General features: G+C 34.3%; 2 protein-coding genes across 10 annotated transcripts in view; one reads left to right on the top strand and one right to left on the bottom strand.

Moving 5' to 3' along the window:
* The window catches only part of LOC127841496 (BTB/POZ domain-containing protein 6-like), a 79,162-nt gene that overhangs the window by 52,869 nt on the left and 4,236 nt on the right, over positions 1–22,057 (top strand). The window lies entirely within an intron of this gene.
* Positions 1–22,057, bottom strand: part of LOC127841497 (tyramine beta-hydroxylase-like) — an 80,814-nt gene that overhangs the window by 48,543 nt on the left and 10,214 nt on the right. The gene's annotated exons all lie outside the window — the stretch shown is intronic.

Consider the following 22,057-nt stretch of genomic DNA (forward strand, 5'->3'; position numbering starts at 1 on the left):
TTTCTGACTAATGGGAACCACACACGAGTTTTTAATAAGTTAATTAATTAATTAAAATCACATTGATCGGCTCATGTTGAATCGGCTTACTTTGAACAAGTCGGTAATTTTAATTGTCGGTTAATAATAGGTGTTAGCCTTTGATCGGCGTATGCTACATTTTGCTGTGGAGTCAAAATAACGTAGGAGCGACTGTCCGGGTTGACATAATAATGTAGGAGCGATTGTCCGGATTGGCAAAATACTATAGGAGCGACTGTTCGCCCTGTCAAAACATCGTAGGAGCGACTGTCCGCCCTGTCAAAACAATGTAGGAGCGACTGTCCGCTCTGTGAAAACATCGTAGGAGCGACTGTCCGCCCTGTCAAATTTAGCATTGGAGCGAATGTCCGTAGGAACGATTGTCCGGATACCACTCATTTTTTACAGATTTTGAAATGTCCAATCAGATGATTATACCTGTATATAGGATCAAACGTGATGATGGATTTGGATTTAACAACCTTACACTGGAATTTAGGGTTACCAAAAATCGATACTCTCTAGGGTTTCTATTCAACTTTCTTCCAAACAGAAAATCTAAAATACAAAACGTCTAACCAGATCCCAGTAAAACACATGTGGATTAAGCTGCCAGAGTCAGAAACATTCATTATTCCGCAACGTAGTGCTGGATATATACCAGGTCATACAACAACAAAAAAGGTCCAACAGTTTGATTGTCAACCCCAAACCTGCTCTGCTGACACAGAAAATAAAAATTCTCCATCTTATCCCTGTCAAATGACACTGTAAGGTAACCAGTCTGAATATTCAAACATTATTAATTCTTAAATGGAATAGAGGTCTAGACCTTAGTAGTGTTCATTCTAATGAGCATTCCTTACTAAATGAATCTTCAGTCGAGTTTCTGGATACACAACACCATACAAATCAGCCGACATCACAATCTACAATACAGTAGACACCACACCATACCAATAAGCCAACATCACAATCTACAACATAGCCGATAAAATAACATACACATCATGCTACAGTACAACTAGAAATTGTTTGCCAGCCCCATAGAATCAGGAAATCCCCAGATCGATTTGTGGAAACGTTTATGCCAATTGATGCAAATGCAATCATTAAATAAAAAAAGTGTTTATATTTATTCTGTTTAAATATATTTTTTTATAACACTTAACACATTAAATTCTCATTTATATATTAGAATTGATGTAAGATTATTTAAGTGTGTTTTTAATTAAACACAATTCTTTTACTATTTACTAAATCTGACCAGTGTTTAGGTCAGTAGATAAGGTCATTCATTAAGGTCATGGTTGAGTAATTTTCCCACACTGTGTGGAGAGCAGTACGCTTCCCTATTCGAAAGTGTACAAAGGCTTATCCAGCCTTAAACATTACCTGTTTCCACTGAATATTCTTGTAGAAACACATATTTCAGAAATCGCTCGTGTATACTGCTTATTTAACTTCAATTGATTAACGATGTGATAAATAATTACCCAAATTTTAAAACAATTTATCGCAAATATTACAAACAAGTCGAAAAAAAAAATCAATTTTTTTTTGGGTCATAAATCCAAGAATTAATGTGTCGACGTCATCTTTTAAAAAGCTTCAAAATGTCATATAGACGACAATTAATGATTTCCCTATATTTATAAAAAGCATGTGTTAGTCACACGAACTGTTCAATTTGTCAATTGGTTTTTACTGCAATTTTAGTAATTTACTTTAACATTTCTTATATCGAATCGTTTCTTTCTTTGGTTCGCAATATTTTACATGAACAATAAAAATACATGTAAATAGCGTGTTTATAGATCGCTAAACTATGTAAATGCACATATAAATACATTAATGATCTTCAAGTGATATCGCAATCTAGGAATTTCGTGATTGCAATCGAGCAATATTATGGATCTGAAGTGTGTGTGAAATCTAGGAAATATAAAGCAGACAAATGAAAATAATATAAGAAAGTGTTGTGCTTTAATAGGTACGAAGTATCGTTAATTTGATTTGAACATGTAGAAATACTTTCTTTAATGAATTGCCATATAACGGTGAGTGCCGCTTCTGATCCAACCCATTCCGTGCTCCGTGTTCGCTGTTACTATTGTTTTCAGGGATTATTCCCATGTTATGAAAAGTATTTGTATCCGCAGTCAACTAGTATCATTTGAAAAAAAAGCGAAAGAACAGTTACCCGTTTGTAATAACCAGTATATAAATATGCGTGATTACTAATGTTTATTAGTCTTCCTTTTCTTGTTTGACAGAATCGTGTACACAATCAATTAACCATGTCAAGGCACAATCATCGCGCTTGTAATTTATACAAGTTTGCGCTGCTTTATCAGACACCATCATGTATAAAATCCAATATCTCCAACTGATAATAAACTCTAAAGTATTGCATAATTAAATTAAATATGTTGTAAGTGGTTACTTCCCAAAGAACTCGTCATATCTTTTATAACATCTTCCTATCCCTTGTATTTCGAACTATAACTGTTTATTTTGATTTACGTTCATACAGCTTAAATTGATTTTTCGTGTCCTTTTCAGATTTCTTTCTAACGGACTTATAATACAAGACATTTTTGCTGCCGCTGGTTTTTTACTGCGAAAGTTTCTGTCCAATGACACGATGAACATCCTTGTGCAGGTGACGTCAATCAACTGTGCATTTCTAGCCTACGTAACGGTAAGAATGATGTCGTTGGAGCGACTGATCCTCTTCTATGATCCCAACTTTTATCTCCGTCACGTATCTTCAAAACTGGTAAAAACGATTGCCTACTGCGTGTGATTAGCAGCAACGCTCCTTTATTTCAGTTTCCGGTTTCTAGTGTGCTTTTTACAAACAGAGGATTTTTCATTGTACCACGTGACTGGCAAGTGTAACACAATATCAAACAATGGGTATATTGCCGGAATTGCAGTCACCATTTTCATAGCGATACTATGCTACATAAAAATATTTTTAATAATGAAAAGCGAAGTGAAACTGTCGATGAGACCGAATGTGTCAGTGAAACATTATAAAGCGACATCAGCAGTGTTTGTGTATTTAGTCATCATTATTTTGACGTCAGCAGGGTACTTGTTGGTCATCAAGCTAAATCTTTCACACGTTGCACTGCGATTTGGTCTAGATATTATCACAACGGTGAACTGTATACTCGACCCTTTCGTCTACGTGTTGTGGTTTAAAGAGTGTCGGATGGAGATGTTAAAAATGCTCTCAGTGTGCCTGCCGTATGTGCCGTCATTGGAGCGTAGAATCGAGAACATGAGAAAAGACATATTTCATATGACTTAACCCATTTATGCCTAGTGGACTCTCCCATCCTTCTAAACTGGATAAATTTATTTTCAAAATTAGGGATGTCTATATATAGTATATACATATTATATTTATTTCTATATTTAGAATATTTCTAACAGAAATTCCTTTAAGCAAACCTAACCCTAACCCTGATGAGGTCTGACCCTGACTCTGCGCTGTTTGCTTTAAGTACTGTCGCTATCGTATCATCGAATTGTCGCCATCGAACTATCGCGTTATCGTACTGTCGTTATCGTATTATCGCGTTGTCGCCATCGCACTGTCGCCATCGTATTGTCGCATTGTCGTCATCGTATCATCGCACTGTCGCCATCGTATTTTCGCACTATCGCAATGTCGCATTGTCGCCATCGCACTATCGCATTGTCGCCATGGTATTGTCGCACTGTCGTCATCGTATTGTCGTATTGTCACCTTCGTACTATCGCGTTATCGTACTGTCGTCATCGTATTATCGCAATGTCGCCATTGTATTGTCGCACTGTCGTCATCGTACTATCGCATTGTCGCCATCGTACTATCGCACTATCGCAGTGTCGCCCTCTGGGTTTTTAAGTGTAACCACGATGGCCTTAACGGTATTCCATAATCGCACTTACATCTGTTACACTTCACGTTCTTGTCGGCAAACCTATTTAGATTCCTTGTTCGTTTCCATTTATGTGGAAGACCAAACTGTATTTCATTAATGATCGACAGTTCAAATTATACATTAGCCATTAGCCAATAGCCATAACCATCAGGAACAACACAATCATAATTGATAAGAAGTTCATGTCACCGAAGACGAACTTGCCTTTGCAAGTCACTTTCTAACAAAGTTGGCGGGCAATTCATTAACGATCGATATTCGTTAGCTCATGTAATGGAAACCATCACAATTTATTTTTTTTAAATGCTACCCAAATCAGGATGGATTTAACAGGAATTTAAGTTAAACCTGATAATGACATTGTATTGTTTTTCTCATTTGACATTTATTTACTTTACACGATTTAAATTGATACAACGGTATACGTGCACATGACTACCATCTGTATGGTTAATGAATATCAACTCTCCGTGTCGGTGCTGTGAGATTATTCATTTTTAAACAAATATACCGCTCATAAAATATAAAATGTTATTTAATAATTTAGCGCGAATTTTTAACAAAAAGTGTGTAACCAAATGAAAAATAATTAACACAAAACATCATTACTTTTTTTGGCGCAATCTGTTTTTTTGGTTGTTGGCTTGCGAACTATTAAGGTTAATAGTTGGGTTCTGTAAATCGGTCAGCATAAGTTTTTCTGTTCACCAAATCACTAAAAATTGAACGCAAAGTGTTGTATATTTTAAGTACATGTACTTTCTTTGAGATACAATAATCGTACATGTAATCCACACCGAGAAAGAGTTCGCATAAGAGTATACTTTACATATCTATATTGCATAAAGAAAATAGTCCACTGTGTGCTTCGTTATAATCGCAAAACACAGCTTTCCTTAAAGGTAACAGGGTAGGTCAGCCAATAGATGCATTTTTAAAGAAGCAGCCGGACCTGTAGATGAACGCTGAAATACACACATACACGCGCGCAACAGCTGAGGCCATTAAGGAGCGACAGCCGATTCCTTATAAAATCAACGGGGAATAAACGGAAAAATACAATATCATTTTACTAAGTGATCAATAAAAAAGCTTTTTCATTGTGCGCCCAGCCAGCCAGCGTCATTTAAAAATTAAACAGAGATATAAAGCGTATTTTAATACGAAATGAACGCTAATCACCTTGTTACTGATATGGCTGGAAACTGAGCGTCTAGAGATAATCGCAAGCTGGCAGGGTATAACTGAAAAACATACTCAGAAATGGAATAATTTTGAAATGTAATTCTGTTATCTTCAATTTTAGGAAAAAGAAGATAAATATGATAATATTTCTACTTCATATGCTTTTCTGTATACATGTACGTTTGTGTCCTTTATTGTTCAAAACATACCACATTTTTCTTTTCCATTTTCATAATCATTTTAATGTATTCCATATGTATATATATGTGTACTTTTCATTGCAAATTGATTGTATGTGCATATAGTACGTAATTAATAAAGTACTTGAAACGGAAAAAATATTTCTGGTGAATATCAATATAATATGTAAACGTGTTGTGAGTTTTTGTTTATATTTGAAAAAGAAATTGTTAATTAAAGAACAATTTTAAAATCAAGCATGAAATCAAATGAATTGTGTAGTTATAAATATTCCAAAGTAAAGTTCAAGGGATATAAAACATAGACAAATCTTTACCATTCTAACATGTGTTGTTTCCCATACACACGGTATGTCGTCCGGATGAGACTCTGGTGATCTACTTGCAAAACAAACGTTTGAACACGTTTGCATTTCTAGAAGTGCAAATATAATTGATAGCTTTTTTGTATGATTGCTTATTGTAAACAAAATAAACATGAATACACTGCTCCAATTATGCTTGAAAGTAGTCAGTGTTTTAAATGGCTGGCCAGGGGGAGCTTATCCCATTTATGCCTGGCGTCTAGTAAAAATGCCTTCGCAAACAGCGTAAACCCAGATGAGACACCGCATGATGCGGCGTCTCATCAGGGTCTGCGCTGTTTGCTTAAAGGAATATATGTGAAAAAATAGTCTAAATAAAGAAATAAATATACTAGACATCCCTAATTTTGGAAATAAATTGATCCAATTTAGAAGGATGGGAGAGTCCACTAGGCATAAATGGGTTAAGAAAAGATAAATGCAGACGATTGGAAGAGTAGCAAAGTTAATGCGCACATTTAGCAGTAAATATTATACTACATAGGAATGCGTTCACCTATTTAATTATCACATCATAATTGGAGGTGAGCCCAATCAGATCTTGGTCAGTTATCGGTGTGAACTGTTGGTCTAGCGTGGTGAGAACCTGATGGAAGTTTTAACGACGTACATCTCCATGATAAAACACACAGTATATCACTGTCATTTGCTTTAAAAGTCATGTTGTAAGCATTGTACTAAATAAATAAATAAGTAAATAAATAAATAAATAAATAAATAAATAAATACATAAATAAATAAATAAATACATAAATAAATAAATAAATAAATATATATATATATATATCACATCATATATATCACAATATATATATATATTTGTATTTATTTATTCATTTATTTTTTTATATGTTTACATATTGGTATATAAGGGGGAATGTAACGCCACCCTTCTTTTCCGTTTTAAAAATATCCATAATGATCATCTTGGAATATGCAAGCCATGCATTTAATGTAAACAAAACTTTAATTATTCAAAATACATGTGGACATGTAATCAGAAGGAATGCCATACATTCCGAAAACAATGAAAATGTAGATAAATGACTGCTTATCAGAAACGAAGGTTTGTTTTCATACATGTTGCGACTGACGAGAATAAATTAAAAGTGTTTTTTCTCATTTTTGTTTATCTATGTAACATTAAATTTAGACTCATATTCTCGATTCAAATTGCAGTTTTTTGGTCGTTATCGCCTGGCAATAAACACAAGCGTTTATTGTGTCATCTTAAATACCCAAATCCTGTTAATGGGGACCATACAATGGTTAACCGTATGAAAATGTTCTGTGGAATAGATAACTAGATAACTACTAATCTCCTTTGCATGGTACGGTATGTTACAGTAACATATCACGTGCAATTTTATAGATATGAATTGACTACAACATTAGCGACAATATTATATTTGTCGCATAACTGATGTATATGTCTTGTTCGCAATAATTCATGCCTTATGTTTACGTCAGTACGGCCGGAACTCATTAATTTGTTGACAGCAGGTACACGCTTTCCAACTGGCTACAGTCCGTTTTAATTATAGGTCATGACCAGATTACAAAATACATGTATGTTTGTTCGCGTGCATATGCACTTGCCAGATGGTAAATGCGCCAGTAAATGTATTTCAACAAATTGGTTTGACCCATCAAGTTGACATGTTTTTGTAACGATACATGTATATAAGCAATGCGTTTTGGACACTAAAAACAATAAGGATTTAACACATAGGAGAAACGCTAGAGGTTTATTTTCAGAACCCAACCCCAGGTGGGATGGGGTCCTATCAGGATGGATTTGGACGGATTTTGTAATGTCTTGGAAATATTTTCAGTTACTTGGGGAATTACATGGTCTTGGAAATATTGCATTAACAACTAATTTACAGAATTATATTGACTTGGAAACTTTATGGTAACAACTGAATACAGAGCAAAGAACTATCCATCGAGTTGATGTATGTATGTGTTGTTATAACGGCACATATTCTTTTACTTTGATTTTACTTAAAAATGACTTCTTCTCACATGTTTGGGTTAATAGTTGGCAAGAATTTGTTGGCATTAAATAAAACATGTGTGCTGATTGTTGTAAAACAACACATATTTTTGTAAAACAAGATTTTGTAAAACCAATCAGTTGGTAAGAACAAAGTTGGTCTTCATTACAAATAAATTGTTTTTTCAATAAGACAATAATCGTAGATCTGGGGTATGATTTTGAATGGATGTTAACTGGTCAGCTTGGTTTGCTGTGCTTAGCATAATAGCTCAAAGCCATAAAACTGTCCCCATGACAGGTCAGTGCCGGCATCACTTTCACCAACCTTTAAGAAACAGAACAGAACAGAACAGAACAGAACAACTCTTTATTTTCACCCAAGTATACGAGGTATACAATAAGGGCAACATGACAAAAACAGGTTTTAACAATATTATCCGGTTCAAGTTGATCAGCTATAGCATGCATAATGTAAACATATAATTACAATACTATAATACACAATACTAAGGGCAACTATTAAATGGAGTGTTCAAACACAATCAATTTTAACTAGTTCGTTGGGAGGGGGTAGTGGACATTTCTTTACATGTATATATACAATAGTTATATATCGAGATGACGAATCCGGCAGACAATGATGAAAACAGAAAATGGGAAGTCCTTTTTAGGTATTGGGCTTTATAAGTAGATTTAATTCAATGTCAATCACTAGTAGTCGTAGTCAGGTGTAACCTGAGTTTATTTTTCGAGAGAGAGAGAGAAAAGTCCACAGTTGCGATATTTGAATAATATGTACACTATATATAATAAACAATTAACATACACAGAGCAATGCAATACAACACAGATTTTATACTGTATATTGTCGGGAGGTATATTGGCAACATTTGCTGTGAGTAGCAATTAACACCGACATTTATGGATAGCTTTCATTTTATTTACATTAGCTATTTTTATAATGTACATTTTTATCCGATGTTGGCAAACATACAGTTTGCTTCTAAGAAAAAAAAGGATAACTTAAATACAGCCGCAAAAACATAAACATAGAAAGGCAGTATAGCAGCGTGTAGCCCGTTCCGGGAATAATTTATTTGTTCGTTCGCGCTTTAGAGTAACAAGTGCAAAAAAGAACACCTGAAGACGAACTCGTGACAGCAATTATCGGATAAAATTTAGCTAAAGGATGGAACGTACCGTTAAAGCGCCAGGTAAGCAGGTAATTTATTTATTAAATAAGCTTAGTAAGTAAATTGGTGCACGGTATCATTTAATAGTCTACTGTTTAACTGTCTTTGTTAAGGTTCATGGGGGGGGGGATAAAATTCATTAAAAATTCGCTTTGGTTTTTCTTCATTCAATGTGGTACAATATGGTCAAACTATATATCATTTTAAAGCTAAAGACGGATAGAATAACATAAACACATTTTTGACATTCAATATTTGTGTGCTTTATTCATATTTTGGTTTAAAACCAATACATTTTTACACTAATTTACAAAATCTCAATCTAAAGTTAGGAAGGATATGCACTACATTAAGTTGAATAAATACAAAGCTATATACATATACAAGGTCAAGTTAGCAACATTTCACAGAAAATTATTGTCATAAAACAACAAATGAGTTTTTATTCAACTGCCTATTTTGGATAAATTTCCTAAACAAAGTTCTAAAAATAACTAAAACGTAACTACTTTTAAAAAATCCAGGTGGAAAGTAAGAGTCACAATTCTTCTTCAAAGGCTTAACAATTTTGTTATTTACCTCTCAACCAAATTGCAAATTTAAACCATCTAAAATTGAAATAGATTGCAGACGACATATACAATTGTAAAGAATTATAAAGAAATTGGCAAACCGATTGATTTTATATTTCGATTACTTCTACCCATTTTGAAAGCGTGGCCCTCGCTGTGCTCCGTAGAAAAACGTGCAAAACAAATCGGTCGAAACCACGTGCAGTAGTGAGAAAACCGGGTATGTGTAAACACATACCTGAGAAAACACAAACATATTTTGACAGTTGGTTCGCAACTAGTAAAACAACTATTAACATTAATCAGCAAGAGATCGCACTCAATAACAGAAATGACCGCGTAGAGATATCATCACTTACCCTATTTCAAATATTTTCCAGCTGAAAATTGTCCCCCACACGTCTTTTTTAGTTTATTTGTATTGTTTTTTCTGGAGCCGAAGTGCATCTCACAGAATATCCATCTAACTTCCGTTGTTTTCACTTTCGTTATTAAAAACTTTGTTTAAAAGAATTATTTCTCCTTTTAGATTGTTAAAGCGATGTGTTATTATATATTATCAATAGTATAGTATACCGTGATGAATTTAACGGAGTTACGTATCGATCTTTCTGTCAGTCTGTAAGCGTGCTATTTTATGCGCAATAATATAAGTATGGTGATTCGACAACAATTGTAAACATTGGTGAAATGCTTCTTACATAGTTATTCTTTTTTGAGTGTTTATGAGGTCTGATCGTGCAGTTTGCAAACATCAACGGAAAGATTACAATCCAATGCATTTGTCATCGTCAACCGTTTGGAATGTCAATTAGGCGATGAGTTAGTTTTTAGCATGTTTCTTTCTATGTTATGAATTTACAAATGGCTGCCCCCATGGTGATGAAATGACATGTGTTCGAGTTTTGATATTTCTAGATATGTAAACTTTTTTTACTATTTAAGCGTAACTTGCCCTCGTCAATGTCGATATTATTCACTAGTTATATAATTTTCCGCCGAAATACGTGGAATAAACATGATTCAGATTTTTGAAAATAATGTATATTTTAGTGTTAAAATCGCTTTGTATTTTGATTGATTTTGTGGATGGTATGATACGTTGATGTACAAAATTGGTAGCAGTTTGAAGGAAAAACATCCTTTAAAGCATATATGTATACATTTTCAATGTGGCACTCTTCCTTTAGTCAAATTTGAGTTCAATGCTTGGGGTCCCACATTTTTCAAAATGAAGCCTCTACACGAACCTTAAGCAGAAAAAGAAATTATCTCCCTTGAAGTTGACATAAAACAATGAAATAAATAAACGATAAAGAATCCGTTACTGGAGAAGCGATACGAAACAACAATAAACATATAATACATTGATAATGGTTGTCATTTGTCAACTTGGGAAGATCAGGAGGCATTGGGTTGGACATATAATGCGACAAGAATTCATGTATGATAGTAATGGGATGAAATGGTAGTGGAGTGGTGTGACATTACTGTTGTTTAAAACTTTGAAGGATTATGTTTAAGAATTTGCACACTTCTTTAAGTTGTGTTGTTGAAGTTGTTGATAGAACTGTTTTAAGAGTAAGGTTTGAAGTTGGTGTGTTGAATACACTTAAATACTGTTCTCTTTGTGTTTGAAGGTAGGGACAAAATAAAATTTAGTGTTCTTCACTTCTAACCTGGTCATTTGTACATTTTGTGCATTTTCTTTCAGCGTATGGGGTGCCATCATATCTACCTGTTTCGACTGGGAGGTTATGGTTAGCCATTCTGATTTTGAACAGGCTACTTCGCTCACGCTGAGGCAAAAGTGTAAGGTATTTTTCCAGTTCAATGTTCTCTTTGAATATTCTATATGTTCTGGTTTTGTTTGAGGTAGTGAGACTGTTTTGCCATGTAGCTTTATATTGCTCTATTAATTTGTTTTTAATGATTTTATTTGTTTTTATAGTAGTATTCAATTGGTGTTGGTTGTGCCATAAGTCTATAAAACCTGTTGCATTGAGAATTTTATTACGTAGGTCTACCTTGCATTCTTTGTCGTATGGAATAAGCGTTCACTTAACGAAGATAAACACGCTTTGTTCTCTGGTCTACCATTCCAGAGGTCCCCGGTTCAATTCCCGGCCGGGGCACTGAAAATTTCAGAAATGCTCAAAGTGTTTCCCACCTAACTAGAGATGTACTGGTATGAAAGCCAGATAATTATCGCGTGTATCGGTGCTATACACTGAGCACGTTACAGAACCAAGGGATCTATTCGCAAAGAGCTAGGGTATCGCACCCGGATTCCTTGTATCCCAATACTGTCTCTTCTGCTTGCTGTCTCTTCAGCAAAACCAAAGGACCCCATAGGAAATAAGTGCTTGCACTTCATGGGTTATCCTTGACCCAAGGTCAAATAAATACATAACACACATACACATAGTTAAATTTACGAGCGAATGCTTAACACCTTTTTTGTAGAACAACTTAACATTCTGCGCATGTATGACAGTAGTTCCCTCGAGGAGCTCTAGTACATCAGTGACAGAACCTTCAGCGATTGGCATAAACATATCTACTGCAGACAGAACACAGTATACATACAATATAAAACTAATACCATACTGTAGTCCCCATATCCCCAACCGCTGTTTATATGCTCACACCTTATAAATAAATGTATTTAAACACCCGCTCAATCGAATCGGGATCGGTTAATAAATGTTGAGACATTTTCCTTTTTTACTATGCTTTGATAAACGTTGAGTAATTCATCTTTGTAGAGAACAGAGCCAGTTGCTACATAATCCGTGAACTATTCCAACGTCATGGGGACCGTTTCAATAAACATCGTAGTACACATTTACGATACGACACATTTTTCGAAGATGCATAATAGCTTAATGTCCACATCATATAATTATAAATTTTCAGTACTTAATTAATTGTTCAGCATCTCTAGCGCCGTATATATTAGATGAGCATGGCGAGCTAGTTCCTGATTTATATTTTCATCACATTCCTGTTTTCCCGCGTCTCTACATTTCTGAGAAGCCCATCGTATGCACACATTGTTCAGTTCACACTCATTTACGGTTAACTTTTCTAGTTTTAGCACTTCTTCCTAACCTGATTTAGACAAGCGGATACATGAAGATGAGTTCAACACGCTTAAAGGTTTATCCATAATAAATTCTAAACATTTAGTCTTTAACTCAACATCGTCAAACACTATGGCTTTATACAGAGTCGTGCAAACATTATTTACGTCAATGTTGTCATTCAGGAATGTCCTGCATTGGCATTCAAGCTCAGGAACATCGAATTTCTTCGCCGCATACGTCACACTTATACTTGTTTCTACGTTTATTTCAACCGCGCCGCTATATAGATACCTGCAAAACAATACATGACCTTTGTTAAGTTGTTTGAAAAAATATACATCTATTCAAATGAAAGTTATTATAAATATATTAATGACGAGTATACATGATATTATAATTTCCAGGGATATCTTCACAGACCTGATATCGCGACGTGTCAGACCCGTGGGTGGGGAAGGGGGCGTCGGTAGGGGTTTGGGAAAATGCGTTAAAGTGAACTGACATCCTAGTATTCAAAGGACTTTCATTCATTCATTCGATCTATTGTTCGTTCGTTCATTCATTTGTTCTTCCGTGTGTTCATCCATATATTCATTCACGTAAACATCCACCCCCCAACTCCCGCCCATACCATCCCCCCCACCACACACACATACCATTTTTAATTAATTGCATTCATTGGCTGAATTCAACGATATGAAAATGCATGGTAGCCAAACAAAATACACACGCTTGAAACCGTTTTATGGTAATTCTAGTTGCTCACTAGCTAGTGAAAATCTGTTTTTGTACTTTCATACCACGAAAAAAACGCCTAATTTTTCATAGCAAGAATTTTATGGTTAGATTTTTAATTATACGAATATATGGCTAATGGTCTTTTTGAAAACGCGTTACAGGTAACGAATGCTTATAGAAACGTCTGCGTTTCATGGCTCTTTGACGGATCCGGCATAAGCATTTTCCCCAAACCTAATTGTGGTCCCCTACCCCCAGGTCTGACACGTCCTGTTTTGGTTTGTTAATATTGGTAATATATTTACATGTGTATTCATAACAAAATATAATTTAACAACATTTGTCTTTGACATTGATTTTGTTTCAACAACTCAAGAGACGTTATATAGTGTTTGCCATGTATCTATAAAGCGGCATGATCTATATGAAAGTAGAGACAACTGAGAGTGCCATGAAAAACGCGAGGAACTCGATGCTCGTGAGTTTGAATTCCAGTGCAGGACATTTTTAATGATAACATCGATTATAATAACGTTTGACCGAAATTGGTGGTTCTTTTAAATTACATGAAGGGTAAACATAAATGGCCTAAATACATCGGCTTATGCATTGTAATTTGAATAATCATTACATAGAATATAATGTCAATAAGCTACCATCCACGATACACGAGTATTTATAACATTGTGTGTAGCTAAATGCTAGTTGCGTTCTAAATATAATAAATAGAACGCTAAATGTTGAGTAGAATATCGATCAGTTCGGTACATTAAAGTGCTCACTAATTGACCACTCGCCAGCTGTCAATCCAACTCACGTAATAATCAATCATATTTCGTTTATTGCGACCACATGGTCCGACAAACAAAAACTGTCGGAGTAACAGAATAAGCGTTTTATGAAAAAACAACTAAGTGGGCGGAGCAATCGCGTATTTGGCGACTGGTCAATTGCCAATCTCCACGCAGAGTTGTCGTTCCTTGCTCTCACATACAACTCTGCGAAATGCTCAGATAGCCATTTTGTCTATAAAATAGGTAAAACCGAACAAACGCATTCAATGTATATTTAATTGGATATTTAAGATCGCATGCATTAAATTAAGAAATATGATTTTTAAATGTACGATAAATCGTGCAAAAACTTGCGAGTTTTAATGCAACTATTCGGAACAAATTTTTTGCCCATTTACGCAGATGGAATCATTCCACGCACTTCACAAATGTAAACAATTGAACATATTTTTTTAGTGACGTTAATAAGAATTGCTTCGACGTGTGTATGTATGTTGGTTTCTTAACATAAAAAAACATATCCTTTTTATAATAATGAATAAAGACTGATATAAGATATCATGGTATGAGATGGTTTTCTTTAATGCAGTGAATGCAATTTTTTACAAATCGAAAGTAATCCATTAATCTCCTCAGTCATTTGTTGATTTATATTTCATAAGTATTCAGATATTTGTATTTAAACAATGCTCGTATAAATAAAATAATCGGAAAGTTTAAAATAAGTTTATACATACATGTGTAGCTTTAAGACTTAAATTCAGATAGAAATACTATGACTTTATGTTTCCTAAAGAGACAATTCCAAGCTCTAGATGCGATAAAAGAGTTGCGCTACAGAATTAAAATCTTTCTTTCATATCTTTCGTGGGGAAGAATACGGGTTCTAACATTTTCAGTTGATTTCATTTATATGATAATGACGTAATTGACTGCTCGAACGAATGCTGTTATTATGGTTTGTGTAGAATTAAGTTCCGATGTCTGTCAAATGAACCTGTGTACACGTAAGTAAGAAACATAATAAACACACAAGTACATTTTTAAAAGTTATTGAAGAAGACAAAACACACAAAAAACGCGGTTTAGTGTTTTAGTAAAAAATCGGTATCAATTCGTGTTAAAAATAAATGTTCTGTCGTTCAAATTAAAGGGTTGGGCTATTTTGAAATATGAATTGTAATTCATGCTATTAACTAAAGCTAGTATATGGAAATTTAAATGACAATATTAAAAAAGTGTCATGACTTGATTTATGTTTGGGTTCCTACATCTTGTACAGAGAATGTCATACTAAAGAAAAGTTTGTATATTTGTTCATAGGTCTGTTGTTGATATTGGCATTGCACATTACACATTAAATACGCAGTGATCTTTTTTTCAAGGCATTGGCAACAAGTAGGCAGCATTCGAAATCCTTCGCCAGCACGAACCTCAATATGCTTGAGAGCGACTTTCTCTGCGACGTCATATTTTCAGCCGGAAACAAACAAAAATAATTAAATGTCACAAGTTCATTCTTGCCAGACGCAGTCCGGTGTTTCACGCCATGTTGTGTGGTCCACTTGCTGAATCAAGTGACGTCATCTACGTTCCAGATGTAGAACCATCTACATTTGAGGATTTATTACGGTTGGTAAAACACCCCCAAACGTGTGATTGCAGGTAGAGCTTTTTAAATTGATAATGATTTAAATAATACACATTGAAAACAATGTTAATTATATCCAAAATATTGACTCGAGTTGTTGTCTACCAGATTTAAGATCATGTGATGCATTATAGAGGAAACATTACCTTGCAGGTAAGGATAACTAACACAAATAATTCCTGTTAATACATTCACGTATACTATTTGGTATAATGTTTTTTTTTAATAAATACTTAACTGAATTTTAAATTAAGCAACAATTCATCTATGGATGTCATTTGTGTTCTATAATTTATCTTATAAGAGCATGCTTTATTTTAGCTTTCTGTACACAGGCAATGTCTCAATAAACGCTGATACATTTATGAGTGTATTGTACGTTGCAAAGAAATACGATGTTCATGGACTGGAATCCAAATGCAAATCATTTTTGATGGTCAACATAGACGCTGAAAATGTTTGCATAATTCTCGACCAATCCGCTATTTTTAACGATGAAGATCTGAAATATACAAGTTTAGAATTTATAATGGACAAGTACGAGAACGTTTTGAACTCACACGCATTTGTTCGAATATCAAAATTGGGATTAACTCTTTCAGTACTGGAACCGAATTGTGAAGGCCTTTGCAAACAGTTTGGATCAAGATGAGACGCCACAAAACGTGGCGTCTCATCAGGATCCAAACTGTTTGCTTTTCTGATAGTATTCTTTGAAAACAATCGAAGAAATGCTAATTTTACAAATTCAGCAGACGACATTTAAGCAGACGACAAATTTCCCAGCATGCAAAGGGTTAAAAGAAGTTTTGAAACTAAATACTTTTTACACCAAAAAGTATGAACTATAATTTGCATGTAAAAGATGGGTAACTGAAATATATAGAGAAACATGCATTCAGGTAACTGATGAACATATAAGGCCGGAGTTGGGGGTTGGACTTATCAGCTTGATTAACTTCCCAGCCTTGATCTTAGAAGAGTGTGCGGATGTTGTATATTCTGAAAAACGTTCACGGAGATATTTAACTTGGTGTTGAAAACAAGAAAATGTCGCATAATGCAGTAATAGATAACTAGACATACACTTGTGTTTTATTGTGATTCATTAATCAACAATATGTGGATGGGTGGTGTAAATATGTCGCTCACTGATTAAAGAATTGAATCAAGTAAACAAGAAACTGACGTTTCGAGGGAGTAGCTCAATATTTATTTTAATGAAAGGAATGATGATATTTAACTGCGCAACACTCTATATATTATTCTACCGATGTATTGTTTTTATAATTTTGTGAAATATTTCAAAAAGGAATATTCGAATTCAATAATTTTGCAAGCAAACACATGTTCAATGCTTGCTAATGATTGTTGATCCAGATATGAGAGATCGCGCTTAGAGTTATTCAATATGCTGCAAACTTAGCAAACATCCGTTATAAAAATATCTGTATGGGCTTTAACGCGAATGAAAATTCGGATAAATCTATAAGCGTTATAAAACAGTGATCTATTACAGTTACAGTAAATATCCACAATTCGTGCTGCATTTTCAATGTTTATATTTTGTAAGTCCATTTTATGATTATTATGTAGAGAACCATATTAAAATAAATAATGCTTTCAGATTGAGCTGACTCAATTCGCAACAAGATTAGTTTGTTTAACGATCTTGAATTAGGGTGATACATTGTGTAGGTTTGTTGAAAATTGTTTGGTGAGACATTAGAAATTGAAATTCGATTGTTGTAATTATTTGCTACGAACGACCTTTTGTATTCAGCAATTTCCGTAAGAATTTTAACTGTATAGTATCTGAATACGCGATCAAGTTCGTATGTAAATATCACAATTGATGAATATATAAGTAAGCGTTGTACAGAAAGAATAAATACAAATCTATGTTATATGTTAATTTTATAAAAACACACTAGGTACACAGTCACATTTTAACGATTTAACATATTAACACTTTCAGTGCGGGAACCGAATTTTGAAGGCCTTTGCAAACAGTTTGGATCCAGATGAGACGCCACAGAACGTGGCGTCTCATCTGGATCCAAACTGTTTGCTATTCTGATAGTATTCTTTGAAAAAATCGAAGAAAATGCTATTTTTTGAAATTCAGCAGACGACATTTTAGCAGAAGACAAATTTCCCAGCATGCAAAGGGTTAAGTAACAACATATTTACACACGGTGTAAACCAATTTCAAACGTACAGCGTTTGATAATATATACAAGCGATGATGGAATATTAGGAGGTTTCGTGTAAAATCATAACCTGGATCCGTTTAATTCTAAAAATAAAACCGAACAAGCTTGTATAAAATGTGATTTACTCATGACAGATAAGTTTGAGATAATTAATTGGGTTGTTCATCTGATATCAAAGGATAGATCCACATATCTTATAGTAGCGCAAAAAAAAACAGTTTACTATTGTAATAACGCAAAAGGTTCATGACATATGAGTATAAAATTTAGTATTCCGATTGAATATCGATAAACACTAGCTATTGCTAAGCGGGCTATTTTTCCGGAAACACAAGATCTAAACACACAAGCGAATTTTTACTTGTAAATCAGTGATAAAATTATTGATACAAATGTATGAAGTGTATGAAACAGATTACAGTGACCAATATGACGACAGCACGTGTGCTATTCATAAAAACTTGTATTCATATTTAGTGAATACGTATTATCCAGGTTTTCATAACTTTGTAAAACACTTTCAACAAATTAGGCAAAAGCAAATCTGATTCATTCTATATTCATTCAAAAATAATAATGTTTATTACGATATGTGATTTAGAAAGCATTTTAAATAAGTCAGCGTTGTTCCCATAGATAAATAGGTCGTACAACATTTAGCCCATTATGGAGTAAAAATGTACTTTTGGTCGTATGTTTTTGTTTTTCCCTTATTCAATGTTTGAGTTAATGGTTGACTATAAACATAAATTATTAACGTATTTACACTTTCAAATGTGTATCTCGTAGATCCAAATAGAGAATTGGTTGATTCAGTCGTTAGCTGTTTGTCCCCGTTTAGCTATATTTTGTTAAACTGGAGTGTTTTATAAATACAAATTTATTGCGCAAACAATAAATAGTATATTACAACTTCAGAATGTACATAAGTGTTCATTTCCGCTTTTTCAGAACAATAAAACATAAACCGGAACTTTTATATTAAAAAACAATAAATAAATTTACATGTGTATGGAATTTGACATATTGACAAAAATATTAACAGATTGACAATTTTGAAAACTTTGCACGCATTCCAAAAAATAATAACAATATTGGTTATAATTGCGAAGCAAACATACATTATTTGAACGGATTACATATACGGATCTCAACATCTTTCAAAAGCTTATCTAACTCTTATGGACAAACAACGTTCAATCGTAAAATGCCCCAATGGCAGTTACATTCATATAATTGCTATAATATTTGAATTTGAAAGGATTTTCAGTGTGTATGAAGTTTGTTATTCAGGCCGTGAAAAATCATAGTGTAAATTTATTTATTTAACAAGTGTATTTTCAAAACCTGCCAATAGTATTGTGAACAAATTTTATTGGAGCCAGAATAATAAGCAATAGTTTGTCCGACGTATTGCATAAAGCGAGGGTATGGGTTTGTATGATTTATGTTTGCTTAAGTAAATATACAGGAAGTTAAAAGAATATCAGACATAATGTGTCCATGAAATTAACAAATGTTAATTGATTTTGATTGTAGTAAATTTGGTAAAACACAACCAACCAAATACAAATAAATATGTTTGTATTTCTCTATTATAAAAGTGTAGCAACCATTTTAATCAGGTGTTGATCACACATAATTACCTTTTAATTGCATAACGTTACCTTTTAATTGCATATAGTGTCTCAAATTCACATCGTGTTGGTCGTACGTCAATATACCCCATCCCTGAAAAACACAGGGTCAGTTGTTTTAACCCATGATGGTATTAATGTTTGCTTTCTTTAAATTAATTTTTGTTTTATAATGGAACTCTTTAACTCCCATATTTACATTCACCAATTTAAAGCATTTAATGATTTACTTGTAAACATGCCAACATCTGTGTAAAGGTCCCTTAAACATCGTAGCTTTAACACAACTACTGAATCGTGAACATATTTGTTATCCCCACGCTTTTTGAAAAAAAGGTGGGGATATTGTGGTGATCTCCGCCGTCCGTCCGTCCGTCCGTCTGTCCGTCCGTCTGTCCGTCCGTCCTGGCCACTATCTCCTCCTACACTAAAAGCACTAGAACCTTGAAATTTACACACATGGTAGCTATGAGCATATGTGCGACGGTGCACTATTTGGAATTTTGATCTGACCCCTGGGTCAAAAGTTATAGGGGTTGGGGTGGGGCCGCGTCAGAAATTATCACTCATTTTTTTAGGTTATTTTACATTTACTTCTTTATTTCTACACCGATTCACTTCAAATTGATACTGGACCTCACCTATGACAATACAGTCAATCTCAACCATGCATGGCCCCATTCCCAACCCTGGGGCGCCCCACCCACATAGGCCACACCCACCAAAAATTTCCATTTACTATAATTTTTTCATTTCTACACGGATTCACTTCAAATTGATACTGAACTTTTGTTATGACATTAGGGTCAATCTCAACTATGCATGGCCCCAATCCCAACCCTGGGGCGCCCGCCCACATAGGCCACACCCACCAAAAAATTCCATTTACTATAATTTTTTCATTTCTACACGGATTCACATCAAATTGATACTGAACTTCTCTTATGACATTAGGGTCAATCTCAACTATGCATGTTCCCATAACCAACCCTGGGGCCCCGCCCACATAGACCACACCCACCCAAAATTGCCTTTACTATAATTTCTTCATTTCTACACCGATTCACTTCAAATTGATATTGAACTTCTCTTATGACAATACAGTCAATCTCAACTATGCATGGCCCCATTACCAACCCTGGGGCGCCCCGCCCACATAGACCACACCCACCCAAAATTGCCTTTTACTATAATTTCTTCATTTCTACACCGATTCACTTCAAATTGATACTGAACCTCTCTTATGACAATACGGTCAATCTCAACTATGCATGGCCCCATTACCAACCCTGGGGCGCCCTGCCCACATATGTCACACCCACCCAAAATTGCCTTTTACTATAACTTCTTCATTTCTACACCAATTCACTTCTAATTGATGATGAACTTCTCTTATGACAATACGGTCAATCTCAGCTATGCATGGCCCCTTACCAACCCTGGGGCACACCTAGGTCAAACATTCGGCGTGGGGATACGCGTCGGCCTCTGCCGCGCCATTTCTAGTTTACTGACTATTATTAACATCGTAAATTTCGAATTGTAAAATGAATTACATCATGGGCTAACTAAATATCGATATATTCAGGTTTTTAAGATTCAAAATGGTTTGGCCCCTGACTATATGGGAGAACATTTTATCCCGCAGGCCTCTATTCATTCATACAGGACCAGGTCAACTCAAAAAGGTGCATTTGCTGTCCCCAGGGTCAAAGGTTTCGGGTCAAAGTCCTTTTGTTACACGGGATGCTCATTATGGAACAATTTACCCTCCAGTATTACACAGATTGACAGATTGCCTGTTTTTAAGTCATCTTTAAAAAATTATTTATTAGAAAATCTGTAATTTTTTATGTGTATTGTTTGTTTTTTCGGCTTAAGGAATCAGTTTTAGTCAGCAATTTTTATCAAAATTGATCCTATCTTTCAAAAATGTTATGCATTCTCCATTTTTTATTCTATGTATTTTAGGATGGTGTAATTAATGATGCTATCTGTGATATCTAATTTATTTCTTACACATTTTTTAATAGTGTATTTTTAGGATCTCATAATTAATAATGATATCTGTGATATCTTAAGTATCAAAATGGTCTGTGATATACATGCATAGTATTTAATATATTTATTTAAATTATGTTGGTCCATTTTATTGATGTAATTTTGTTTAATATTTAAGTGCCACTCTATGTCATGCCACCAGCTCAAAGGACCACAATGGAAATATGGGTTTACCCATTTTTGTGTTATCCTTGGTGTTGGTATGTATGTAATGGTATATTTATTTTCATGTATGTTATATTTTTATATTTTGTACATGTTGTAAATGCCCTTGTATGCATTCCTTGCCGAAATAAATCTATCTATCTATCTATCAGGAACTTGGTTAAATAAGTATTGATATATGTAATTTTTATGGACATAAAATTGAAACAAGTAAGTTTACTGAGTAA

The sequence above is a fragment of the Dreissena polymorpha genome, chromosome 8 (assembly GCF_020536995.1).
Source record: "Dreissena polymorpha isolate Duluth1 chromosome 8, UMN_Dpol_1.0, whole genome shotgun sequence".
NCBI lineage: Eukaryota > Metazoa > Mollusca > Bivalvia > Myida > Dreissenidae > Dreissena > Dreissena polymorpha.